The following is a 13,698-nucleotide window of genomic DNA, read 5'->3' as shown; positions in this document are numbered from 1 at the left end:
TTAAATAACTCATTTCCACTGCTCTCACTCTTGACTTGTGTCCTTCCAACAACATCCAAGCTTCACTTCCGTACGTTAGAGTTGGTATCACAATACTGTCATGTAGTAACTTTTTCACTTCCATGCCCACTTCCCTGTTTCTTATCACTGCTTTCAAAGAACCAGCAACCTTTCTTCCCTGCTGTACTCTTTAAAGCACTTCACCCTCCAAACCTCCATCCTTACTCATCAAACTACCCAAGTAGTTAAACGTACTCACATTTTCCAATTCCTTACTCATATAATGTAAATTTATTTTATTGTGATAAATAAATTTACAGTTCTTTTCTTTGAACTTAATGTAATTAGAATCGTGTTTTATTTCTCCACATTAAGCTTACTATAGTTGCCACTCCTAGTTTGCACAAACTCTTTATGTTATTCATAATTGGTACTTAGGCCAGTTCTTTGGTATCAAATTTGAATCCGTTGTTCCAGCCAGGAGTTAAGCACCGACAAGAACCTGTTTATTATTATTAACATTAGTTATTGATTGTCAGGGGTGGAGTCACTTTCTCAAGAGGCTAACAGTACTAACAAAAAGCACTCGTGAGTAATTAGGCTCTGCTGTGTACTGTTGAGAAAGTTTATAAATTCTCATCCTTAGAGAATCGGTGAAGTAAGCCGGCATCAAGTAAAACTTACTACTTGATTTCCACAGGTCAATTCCTTGTCTCTGTTTTCAAGTAACATTTAGCATTTCTAATTCATAAATTCACATCCCCTCCGTGATACTCTCCTACTCTTCATCGCCTTGCCTCCTCCTCCCTCTGTCACTCCTCTTCTTCATTTCTTTATTTTTTACTTTATCCACTCACTCTACTTTCAGTCTTTTCAGTCTTTATTTCCCATTTCTAGAGGTACCGTTTTATTATTACTATTATTATTATTATTATTATTATTATTATTAATATGATGATGGTGATTATTATTATTATTATTATTATTATTATTATTATTTCTTGGTAGCCATCCATCTCTCCTCATCCAAGGAGAAGAGATGGATTACTCTAACCAAATTAAACCAATGATAATTTTCAAGATTCATTTAAGCTCTACCTTTTCTTTTCCTGCTCTCATTTTTTTTTTTACCCTTCCTTCTCCTCATCTCACCCCCCCCCTTTTCTCTCTCTCATAATATCTGGTCTATTAGGTAACGTTCTCTTCACTTAATCCTTATACACACTTGCCCTTACATGCTTAACCCACTCATGGTACCGACAACTCTAGCATTTCATTCCAGCTGACGCCACAAGACTGTATTCAGCTGAGGGTGAGTCGTAGGAGGCTGACGGTGTTAATTCTATGAGTCGTAGGAGGCTGACGGTGTTAATACTATGAATCGTAGGAGGCTGACAGTGTTAATTCTATGAGTCGTGGGAGGCTGACAGTGTAAATACTATGAGTCGTAGGAGGCTGACAGTGTTAATACCACTACCACTGACCCTCTCATGTCCAAAACAACTCTCGCAAATATTCCAGTTATCACCAACGACTATTCAACCGAGAGTGAGTAGTAGTGAACCTAAGAGTATTACATTTAACAGGTTCCACAACGGTGAGTGGGATGGCGATGCACAAACGAAGGGTTATTACAAAAATATCAATACGCACACAAATGCACAACGTAAATAAATGAATCCGGTGGACTTTTTAATACTAAGCCTTCATTAACATGGAGGTAACTGAATATCTGAGGGTAAATAATGACAACTGATTCATACATTCATAATGCTGGTGAAAGAATTAAAAAAAAAATCAATTAGCATCAATGAGCGCTTTGGCCGAGTCGGAGCTCCTAGTCTCACCGATTTCAAATGAAGTTGTTATACACCACATCAGATTAAATCGACCAATTTGACATAAGCCGCGCTGAATTTTAACATAATGGAACTGAGTTAACAAATACTCCCAGCATGTTGAAAAGGTTTATCTCTATATCCAGGAATTACATTGAATCTCTTATGATCACTTCTTTCCTTATGTTCTCAACGCACTGCACTAACAATTCAATAGAGCGAACAGTTGAGCGGTGAAACTTATCCTGAATGACCTTAACATCCATGAACTTCCAATGAGCTGTGATAAAATTTGCTGCTGTGTTGTATTGCTTCAATATATTATCTAAATATTGGATCGTGATGCCTTAGCTATATCCTGATGTATTTCAGTATTTTGTTATTTAGTTCTCCATTCCTCTTTCAGTTTCTTATAATTTTATTTTATACCGATCCGTGACAATGTTTTTAAGTTTGCACGTCCGGATTCTATTGACTTAACATATGCTTACAGTTACCCTCCTCCATCACTCTCCCCTCCAACACACACACACACACACACACACACACACACTTCCAAACTCATTCACCAAGCCTTGCAGCTTTCAGTCTTTAACAATAATGTCATCAGGAAACAACAGTAAAGACAATATCCAAACTCTACCATCTCTCACTATGGACACACCCACATGCACTACCTTACTTTGTATTGTTTTTTATGATAATATATGGGTAAAACAATCGCTTCTATAGATATTAGGCGGCGATGGCACCCTATACAGTATTCCGGCTCACCTGCACAACCCCCTAAATTGACAGTCGAAAGTGAGGGAAAACGACATGCCCGTAAATATTATAGCATAAACGACATCATCTACCTCGACAGAACAGATATTCCTTATATTACCGAGCTTCTATTGTCACCCACCTCCCTACAATGACGGTCGTAAGATAAAGATGAAGGAGTGCAGAAAAGCATCATGCAGATTTAAAATAATGAAACGAAAAAATCCAAATATAAAGGCCCTCCATAACAATATTCCTCTTTCTTTACCAATAGCCTTTCTAGACTACCATCAGTTAAATTCAGGACACTGTTGGTGAAGAGAACGTTATCATGGACAGTGAAGAAAATACTGTCACCTGCAACATTCTGCGGCCGCGAGGGAGCAACACTATTCTCTCCTCATTTTTCCAAACTAATGGTCGTAAGACTAAGGTGAGGACGCTGGTGGTGATGAAAAATACATCAAGCAGAGGGAAAATTCTGATGACTGATATATTCTGTTCCTACTGAAAGATATGATAATTTTCCTTTCACACAGTCTTCCCCCTAGTGCTCTCTCTTACCTCTCTGAACTGACGGCAGTAAGGCTGAGGACGCTGGTGGTGAAGGAAAGCAGCATGCACTGTGAAAAATACTGTCATTTGGATTTCCTTTCACTCATTGTTCCCCCTCAAGCCCCCTTACCTTTCTAGACTGACGGCGGTAAAGTTGAGGACGCTGGTGGTGAAGGAGAACATCATGACGTAGTTGGCAATCTTACAGGCGGCGCCGCCGGAGTCCCAGAGCACCACGAAGAAATGTACGATTTTGAGGGGGACGCAATAATAATAATAAACTATTTCCACATGAGTGGTTATTCTTCATACATAGTATTGACAATGGTATATACAATAGTGTACAGTTGTCTACATAAATTGATGTGCCTAAGTCAGAAGGAATTCCTTTAATTTTGCTTTGAATGAATATATATTACTGGCTTCTTTGATATTTAATGGGAGTTGGTTCCATATCTTAGGTCCCTTTACAGAGATGGATCTGGCACCAGTGTTAGAGTTTACTTTGGGAACATAGCCTACAGGTTATTTTGTTGTCTGATAGTACTTTGAGTTACACGATTTACAGTAGGGAGAGATAGAAGATAATCTGGGTATTGATTGTGTAGTTGTTTGAAAATTTTGACTGCTATGTTGAAGTTTATTATATTAGGAATATTTAACCACTTTAGTTCCTTTAAGATAGGGGTAACATGATCATATTTTCTAGCTCTCCCATCTACTATTTTAGCAGCAAAATTTTGTAGTTTTTGGACGTTTTTGAGTAAAGTGTTGTTTGTTGAGGCCCATATTGTAATACAGTAGATTAGAAGGCTTAGTACAAGTGACTGAACAATGACTTGCCGAGTTAAACTATCAAAACTATTTTTTATTCTGTTAATATACATCAAGGCTCTTGTAACCTTTTTGCTTATCTCGTTCACATGGGTGTCAAATATAAGGTAGCGGTCCATGTACACTCCTAAGTTTTTTACATAGTTACTTGGTCTAATATGACTATCGTCAAAATTAACAGTAGTGTAAGGTGGTATTTTTGCAATTAGCTGACGGGTCCCTATGAAGATACACTGAGTCTTGTTTGTGTTTAGCATAAGTCCATTTCTTGAGAAATATATTCTGGCATTATTTAGAGTTTCTTCTGCCTTACTGATTAGAGTATTTAGTTCATTTAGTGTACCACTATGAAGGAACTGTGTGTCATCAGCATATTGGACCAGTGCGCAGCCATTAAAGTTTTGTGCCATGTCATTGATGTATATATAGAACAGTATTGGGCCTAGGATTGAACCTTGAGGGACACCATATGCCACTTTTACATCAGAGGAAATAGTATTATGCATACGCACTCTTTGTGATCTATCACTATGATAGTTATCAAACCAGAAGCTATTAATGTTTACTTTATTTAGTTTATTAAGAAGAATATTATGACTTACATTATCAAATCCTTTGGAGAGGTCACAAAGAGTTAACAGAGATATATGTTTGTTTTCCATTTTTTATATATATTTTCTGTTATTACTGTAAGCGCTGCATCTGTAGATAATTTAGGTCGGAAACCGTGTTGAGTGTTTGATAGCAGTCTGTTAGTTTCTAGGAAGTTAGTAAGTTGATTAGCAACGATTTTTTCGATGATTTTTGAAAATATTGGTAATAATGAAATTGGCCGATAGTTGCCTATGTCACTCGTGTTACCGGTTTTATGAAGGGGAGTGACTACAGCGTTTTTCCAGGCTGTAGGGAATATCCCTGTTGTAATGGAAGTGTTTATAATGTGAGTTAGATAATATGCAATTACAAAGAGAGAGTCTCTAATGAAGCGCACTGGTATTTTATCAGAACCATAAGAATTCGTATCACGTAGGCTTTTAATGGTTAATATAACTGTTTGTATCGCTTGGCTGGGGTGGGAAATGAGGGTGGCTCCTGTGCCCAGTGCTTTCTTTTAGTAATTATCATCACTTTGTAGGTTTTCTTGTGTTTTTTCATATGTATTTCTACCGACATTAGCAAAGAAACTATTAAACTTTTCTGTTTTTTCTTGAATGTCATCAAATGTTCCAGTTTCATTGTTTTTCTTTTTGCTAAGGATTATATCTTTCACGATTTTCCAGGTGACATTTGAAATACCTCTGCAGCTTTCTAGTTTATTTTGGTAATAATGGTTGTTAGCGTCATTTATTAGTTGTTTTACACGCTTCTTTAAATGTTTATAGCGGTCTTGGTGATTTTTATTAAGTCTATCATTTTCAGAATGCACTGTCCACGATTTCTCTCACATATTGCTTCCTTAATTTCGTCACTCATCCACGGGGCTGGGGGTCTTTTTATTTCTTTAGTCACCATTGGAGCACATCTATCTAAACTATTGATAAAAACAGAGTTCATTATTTCTACTTGTTCATTCACATTGTCTGTGTAATAACTTATTTAGGTTGTTTGTTTCACTCAATATATTATGGCACAGTAAGTCTTTGTTATAGGTTTTTAGGCCACGGAAAATCCTTTGTGATGGGAGGGCGTTTAGGTTTGGTAATATTAGCGATTACAGTAATAAGTTCATGGTCTGCTATAGCTTCCGGTACTACGTCACTATGTAATACTATGTCAGTGTTATTGGTAATTATTACATCAAGAAGAGTAGCAGATGTGGAGGTAATTCGAGTTGGTTTGTTTATTAGTTGTGAAAGTTTTTTTTTTTTTATGATGCTAGATAATTTGCTGTTCGTGCTTAACAGATCGTCGTTCAGATCACCAAGGACAAAAAAAGTTTTCTTGTGTAGTGATATGGATCTTATAGTATCGACAATATAGGCATAGGAGTTACAATGTGCTTTAGGGCGTCTATAAAGACAGCCTATAATAACAGACGGTAATTTTCTGCACTGTATTTTGATCCTTATGTCCTCCACACCTGTTTGTTTCGCTACTTTGGTATCAATCTTTTCTGAGTTGAGATACTGTTTCACGTAGATACACACCCCTGCACCCTTGCCGTTATCACATCTGTATAGTTTATAATTAGGTATTTCGATATATAGGTGTGGAGTGTGGGAAAGAAGCCATGTTTCATAGAACGTCTATAATTCTTTCAGTCACCAGAAGTTTTATTTCTTCAAAATTTTAAAGTAGTGATTGGGCATTGATATGTTCTATGATTATTTTACCCTTTACAGCATTAGTATTTGAGCAAACGGCTAGGTCTTCGTTGCCACACTCCTAAGCACTGTAAAACCTGCATAGTCGGCTTTTATGTCCGTAGGTAAAACATTCTCTAGGCAAAGCAGCAGCATGAGCTGGTCCGCCACTGAGAGTGATACGAGGAACATATTGGTGGTGTTGCGGGACTTGTGGTCGCCTGGGCAAAAAGGTGAGGGGTGAGTGATACCAGGAACACGTTGGTGGTGTTGTAGGACTAGCGGTCGCCTGGGCAAAGGGGTGAGGAGTGAGTGATACCAGGATCATGTTGGTGGTGTTGTGGGACTTGCGGTCGCCTGGGAAGAGGGGTGAGGGGTGAGTGATACCAGGAACATGTTGGTGATGTTGCGTGACTTGCTATCGCCTGAGCAGCGGGGTGAGCAGTGAGTGATACCAAGATCATGTTAATGGTGTTGCGGGACTTGGCAAAGGGGTGAGGGGTGAGTGATACCAGGAACATGGTGGTGGTGTTGTGGGACTTACGGTCGCCTGGGCAGAGGACAGGAGAGAGGGTGGCAAAGGGGGTGAGAGGAAGGGATGTGATAGAGTGAGTGAGAGGAGTGAGATGGGGTGAGAAAGGGGAGGGGAAGACGGGTGGGCGAGAGGGAGTACGATAGGGAGTGACAAGAGGAAAAAAGGAGAAGGGATGATGGAGGCGAAAGCCGTGTGTAAGGGAGGGAGAGGGAAAGTGTCAAGAGGATAAGTATAAGAGGTAGAAAGAAGGGATGAACGAGGCAGTAGGATGAGGGAGATGAGAAAAAAAGGATGACAGGGGAAATGGGGTAAGAGTGAAAGAGGGAGTGGGGTGAGAGGGAGAGATGAGAAAAATGAAGAAAGGGGAGTGAGAGGCAATGTGGTGAGAGAGGGGAGCAAAACGGTTAGTGAGGGCAAGGATGAGCGAGAGGATGAAAGAAGAAGCAAAAATGGAAATAAATCGGAAAATGTACATGCGTGAGATACCGGTGAGGGGGAAAAGGAATGACACAGGCTCTTTGAGAGAGAGAGAGAGAGAGAGAGAGGGTTGTCGGGTGAGAATTGGGGAGAGTTAAAGAAATGAGGGGAGGCAGGAGAGGGGGAATTGAAGTGAGTGGAGAAGCATGAGAGAGTGAGTACAGAAAAGACGAGTGCAATGGAGGAGGGATGCAAGAGTGACACAAAGGACCTGAGAAATGAAATGTGTGCGTGTGTGTGTGTGTGTGTGTGTGTGTGTGTGTTACGGGGGGAGTACGGGGGAGTGGGACAAATTGTTTGTGAGCTGCGATGAGAGGGAGTGATATAATGAAGTAAGAAGAGAAGGAAGAAGGGACAGGAGGAATGGATGATACGCACGGGTCGAGTCTCAGAAAATCAGCGGGGCCAGAAAAAGTAGGTGAGTGGATGGTGTAGGTGGATAGGTGGAAGAAGTGGACTATTAAAATGGGATGGTGGATAAAAAGTGTGGATGGACAAGTCAAAGGGATGGATATGTGGAAGACGGGAACAAGTAGCGTAGGTGGGCAGGTTGTGTGGGTAAATGAATTAAGTGGATGAGTAAAACAGGTGTTTGGTATCATGGTATGGGAGGATGGGTGAATGGGCGGGGTGAATAAGTTGGTGGGTGGGTGAGTAGTGCGGATGGGTAGGTGAAAAGGGTGGATATGTGGAGGAAAGAGAGGCACAGAGTAAGTGGGAAAGTTGTGCAGGAGGATAGAAGATGGATAAGCGTAGTGGGTAGGGGAGTGTGGTGTGGTGAGGTAGGGGGATATCTCGGTAAATCGATGTGGATGAGTTTGGTGGATGGGCTAGCGGTGTGGGAGGATATCTAAACTATGTGGATCAGTGAAGGAGGAACATGAATGAGTAGATGGGTGCGTCCAGTGGGATGATAAAGGTGAGAATGCATGGAAAAGTAAAGGAGAATTATTCACGAATATTGCAGACACCAGATATAAAAGCCCTAGTTATCTAAGGATATTACACAGACCAAACTTAACAGACCTAACACTCTAACCTAACCTTGAAAGCCACATACTTCTGCTTTCCCTCCTTGCCAAACTTAGGACCAAAGGACAATAAGATTACGTCCAAAGTATGGCTTTCACAGTTAGGCCAAGTTTTAGTAAACTTAGTTTGTGTAATATAATGAATTGGACTGTGCAACTGAACTTACTAATTACCATAGAATGAACGGAGTAAGTCGCATGAGTGAATAAATACAAAGAACGGATGAATGAACTGAATTAATGAGTAGAGGAGAGCCTGAATAAGTACAAAAAGAGGGTGAATGAGGCGGTGAGAGGAGAGATGACAGGGGAGTGGGAAGAGGACAAAGCAGGTATTGGAACCGAGTGCTGTTGAGTGTGGGAGGGTGATTGGAAGGGAGTGAATGGAGGCGCTAACTGGGAGGATGACAGAGACACGGAAAGTGATGGAGTAAATGATAAAGGCACAAAATTACATGGGATTTGTAGGTGCCTGACGCCGCATCGTGTGAGGGACGGATCAATATGATGAATAAGAGAATGAATGAAAAAATGAGTACGCATTATAACACACGGAGAAAAATGTCCAAGTGAATCATAATCATCATCCTAAACCTATTTCCTATTAAAACACGTGGTGAAGGTGAGTAAAACGACCAAATTAGTAAGGTAAGCGTACAGCTTATCACTATCATCAATATCAACATCATCATCAAACCTAAATCTCCCGCTCTTTGTAAATGAGGTGGAAATGAGTAAAACAGGCATATAAATAAGTTAAGATTATGAAAGTGAGTCCTTCAGCCACGTGAGTAAACGAAGAGTATGGAACAGAGTCATCCTCCTCTTTTTTTTTTTTTTTTTTTTAGATATTCGCCCCACAAACAGGGGTGGGGATACCGGCAAACTAAAGAGCCCGTCACAGAAAAAGCAAATAAAAAAGCAGACAAGCAAAAAAAAAAATAATAAAATAAAATAAAGTATAGCAGGGACGGCAGCCAGAATAAAGACGAGGCAAGGGCAGCAAACAGGCAAAGGGCAACTGCAGAGGATGGAAGTGGGCAAGTGACTGATGGAAAGCAGCAAGATTATGATAGGAGTCTGATTGCGATGTAGTGGATCAAAGCAGCCCTAGGTGGATCAAACCCGACGCCCTCACGGATCACGGCTTCCTGAGATGGAGAAAGGGAGTTGGAAATATACGCCTCATGGAATTCCTGGTACAAATGCCGATAGACATGAGGCAATGTTTCCTGGTCGTCAATAGGATCCGTGAGGTCGTATAGGAGTTCTTCTAAATCCGTATCCGTGCGGGCGTCGAGTTTAGCGATATTAGAAAGGGGCGGTAGAAGAGCCTCGAGGCGGCGTGCGACATTGGAGGGGTCGGGCTTGTCCTTGCCTCCTTTCTTCTTCGATTTTTTCCTCTTCTCCTTAGGTGGAGGGGGAGAAGAGAGGCGAGCAATGGCAGCAGGCAGTGGTGAAGGAGGAAGAGGCACCTCCTCTTCGTCAGGAGCAGATGGAGAAGGCAAGGAGGAGGGCTCTGCTTCGTCCAGATGGACTGAAGGGACGGGAGAAGAGACACACTCCTCCTCAACTCCTGACGAAGGGAGGTGAACCTCCACAACTGTTTCTCCATGCCAGTTTCCATGGCCTGTGACGGTTCCGGGTCGGTGATCAGAGGTTCGGTGGTGGTAGTGCCAGTCGCCCTGTTGAGAGGGGCATCCAGCCGCAGCTGTTTCCGCGGTGTTGTGCGGGGAGGTGGAGGCTGCGGCCGCCGGGCCTGACGCTCCTGACGAGGGGGGAGACGAGGATCGCGGGTGAAGCTCCGGGGAATAGCAAGGCGTGGAAGGCCGTTCTCCTTAAAGATTTGAGGAAGGAGAACAGCCAGAACCGCCTTACTACCTCCACTAAAAGCTTCAGCCGTCGCGATACACATCGCAACGAGTGTGTTTGTATCGCCAGAACTCCCAGGACCCCTAGGCTGGCGTCTCGGGGCCGGGGGGCGGCGCCGTGCATGAGCAGAGCCCTGCACGGCAACACCACCCGGTCCAGTGACATCCGTAGCCTCGGGACCCTTGGCAGCCTGAACGATACGAAACTCCACCGTCTCCCCATCGCCAAGTGAGCGCTGGAAAAACCGTGGATTCGGTACAGCGATCCCAGAGACGTGGACGAATACATCAGAGCCAGTATCCTGGCGCCTGATGAACCCGTAACACGCTCTCACGTTGTACCACTTCACGGTTCCCCGGATGGTAGAGGCTCCTGACGGCTCGGATCTGCTACTGGGTGCCCCCCTCAACGGGTCGAAGGCGTGAGCAGGTGAAGCAGAGGTCTCAGTTAGCTCAGGCATAGTGGCGACTGGCCAGGCCAAGCAGTGAGAGTGAAATGCATCCTCCTCCCCTGTTCCTCCTCATCATCATCATCGTTATCAACAGCAGCAGCATCAACAGCAGCAACTTACAGCTCACTATACAGGGGGTAGAAGTGTGTACAGCAGCAAGATGACTATGGAAGTAAGCCAGCCAGGTACGTGCATTTCTCATTCATCTACCTATATTTGTTCTTACCCAGGTGCATACCCTCGATCATGCCTTACTCACCAGCCATGAGTACGATGACGGCCACGTTACCCATGATCCCGAAGACGAGGGTGACGAAATAGGTGGTGATGTGCAGGTAGAAGAACGGGATGAGCTGGACCGGGAGGGAAGACAGTGTGGAATGAAATTGTCTGTCTGCAGCAAAATTAAAACTGGAAAAGTCAGAGTTATGTGGCTAAGGTGTGCTATAACATTTTAACACAAACGTTCTGAAGCACCAAATCTAAATATCTCTCCAAATTCAAAATATGGTTTTCACAAACTGGATCTGCGCCTCCACACTTGTCACTGTGGGAAAGAGCGTTTGTTTATTTTGGGGGAAGCTTGTACAAGCACAGTTATAACTGTTAGTCCAATCGCGCTATTTGAATCGAATATGCAGGTTGCAGCATGTGCCTGCTTGGGTTTATGGCGTGTGCAGCACGAGTGAGTAGCCTGTGAGCAGATGCGGTGATGTGGGACAGCATCTTGCAACAGTTCCTAAAATTACACATTTCTGTTTGTTATGCATGAAACCACAGCATAATTATTACACACCGAGACTAACGCCCGTGGTCTTGAAACTGAGGGCAAGGGTTACCCTTCCCGCACCCCGCTGGAAGTGGAAGCTCACACCTTCAACTTAAGTGGTAATCTTGATAGCGTGAGAGCGCACCCCTTCGTGTGGGTAGGCGCCGCAAAAAGTTGGTAGCCCTGATTAATTTAAAAATTTTAAATCTTATTTAAACAACAACAAAAAATCTATGACAGTTTCTGAAATTCACATGCAGTATAATCTCTTACTGTTGGCAGTTCTTACCTCTTTTAGCAGTAAAGACTAACATTTGTTCTTGAATACTCTATTTAAGAGTATGTTTACAGTAAATTATCCACCCACGGTGTACACCTACGTTCGCATGTCGCACTACATCCACCCACCGTGTACATCAACGTCCGCATGTTCCGCATCCATCCACGGTATACACCTATGTTCCCATGTTGAATTACATCCACCCACGGTGTACACTTACGTCCTCATGTTGCACTACATGCACCCACGGTGTACACCTACGTCTGCATGTTGCACAACATTCACCATCGGTGTACTACTACATCCACTCACAGTGTACACATACGGTACATTCCCATGTTGTATTACATCCACATACTGTGTACACCTACGTCAGCATGTTGCACTACATCCACTAACGGTGAACACCTACGACCGCATGTTGCACAACATCCACTTAGGGTGTACACCTACGTCCGCATGTTGCATTATATCCACCCACGGTGTACACCTACGTCTACATGTTGCACTACATCCACTCACGGTGTACACCTGCATCCCCATGTTGCATTATATCCATCCACGGTGTACACCTACGTCTGCATGTTGCACTACATCCACCCACGGTGTACACCTACGTCTGCATGTTACTCTGTTGCAGTACATACGCCAACGGTGTACACCTACGTCCTTATGTTGCATTACATCCCTCCACGGTGTACACCTACGTCCGCATGTTGCATTACATCCCTCCACGGTGTACACCTACGTCCGCATGTTGCTTGCGTTTACTTCTCACCTTTGTTTTCATCTAGTGGTAAATTAACCATCTCCGGAGAAGCGAAGTCATAGAGCGATAAAAATATTATTATTATTTTTTTTTATTACACGATGTTTTTCTCATTAAATTAAAATTCTCCTCACACACACCATATGGTCCTACAAATTCTACATAGTTTTCTCTGCATAGGGCTACAATATTGTGACGAAGGGGCATGCGAATGGGTGCTGTAGGACTCCCCGTGGATTCCAGTACTATGCTGCGGTAATCCTTTCCCGATCGCAGGGGAACGCTCTCCCTTTCGTGCGCTAAGATTACCAAATAATACGGACAGGGCAAGGTGAACGCCTACCCACAGTTTACCACTACGGCCGTAAGCTCTTCCACTGGTGGCCAAGACGCCGTTTCCGCACATTATCAGATGAAAAGTCAAGAAACACATCAGACTGCACAAATCACATTGCACAGCAGGACTGACAGTTAAAATTATGAGTGTGTATGAACGATTAGTTTCTCTCTCTCTCTCTCTCTCTCTCTCTCTCTCTCTCTCTCTGAGGGGCGCGGTAGCACAGTGGTAGCGCGGTGAGCTTGTGATCGGGAGGTCGCAAGTTCGAGCCTCGCCCGGGCTACCGTTGACGGGAGGGGTAGCTCCCTCCTGTAACCCCAGCTGGGCTATATGGCCTTAGTTGCCTAGCTCGGGGAATTCATTTCTCCATTTCTCTCTCTCTCTCTCTCTCTCTCTGTGGCCCACATTCCAGGAGTAATGCAAGTCGTTGGGGTCCTTAATGACGAGGTACACCTCATCACTGGAGGTGAAGTTGTAGTCAGTGGCATTGTCGTCCCCTGCCAGTACCCCTTCCACGCCACCCACACTCTCCCCCATCACCCCGACTCTGTGTGTAGACAGGGCGAATGATTAGTGTTGAGAGAGAGAGAGAGAGAAAATAGCTCATGAAAAGGGAACACCTACAACAGCTCGGCTCATCCATGCAAGATAATGACTGTTGTTGTTGTTGTTGTTGATCAGCCCCGTCTGTCTGGCTGAGGTGACCCATCAACTGCAGGGCTGTCCCGTGCAGTGAACCCATGTTCCCTTTCGGCAGACAACGCCTCGCTGTGGCGAGGAGTAGGGTAGAATGAGGAGGGTTGGTCCTGGATGAATGCTGCATTTGCATTCCTCCACCCAGTTAACAGGGGTACCATAGTGGGCTCTACATCACCTCATTGT

The 13,698-nt window shown here is 43.3% G+C and overlaps 1 pseudogene; it reads right to left on the bottom strand.

The window, feature by feature from the left end:
- The window catches only part of LOC145404375 (cholecystokinin receptor type A-like), a 91,841-nt pseudogene extending 78,488 nt beyond the window's left edge, over positions 1-13,353 (bottom strand).
- Positions 13,354-13,698: the final 345 nt, after the last annotated feature.

The sequence above is a fragment of the Coenobita brevimanus genome, chromosome 63 (genome assembly GCF_032717465.1).
Source record: "Coenobita brevimanus isolate Jiangsu-jjx chromosome 63, ASM3271746v2, whole genome shotgun sequence".
Classification (NCBI taxonomy): Eukaryota; Metazoa; Arthropoda; class Malacostraca; order Decapoda; family Coenobitidae; genus Coenobita; species Coenobita brevimanus.
The sequence above is the reverse complement of the archived record's forward strand: the minus strand, read 5'-3'. Positions and strand labels throughout refer to the sequence as shown.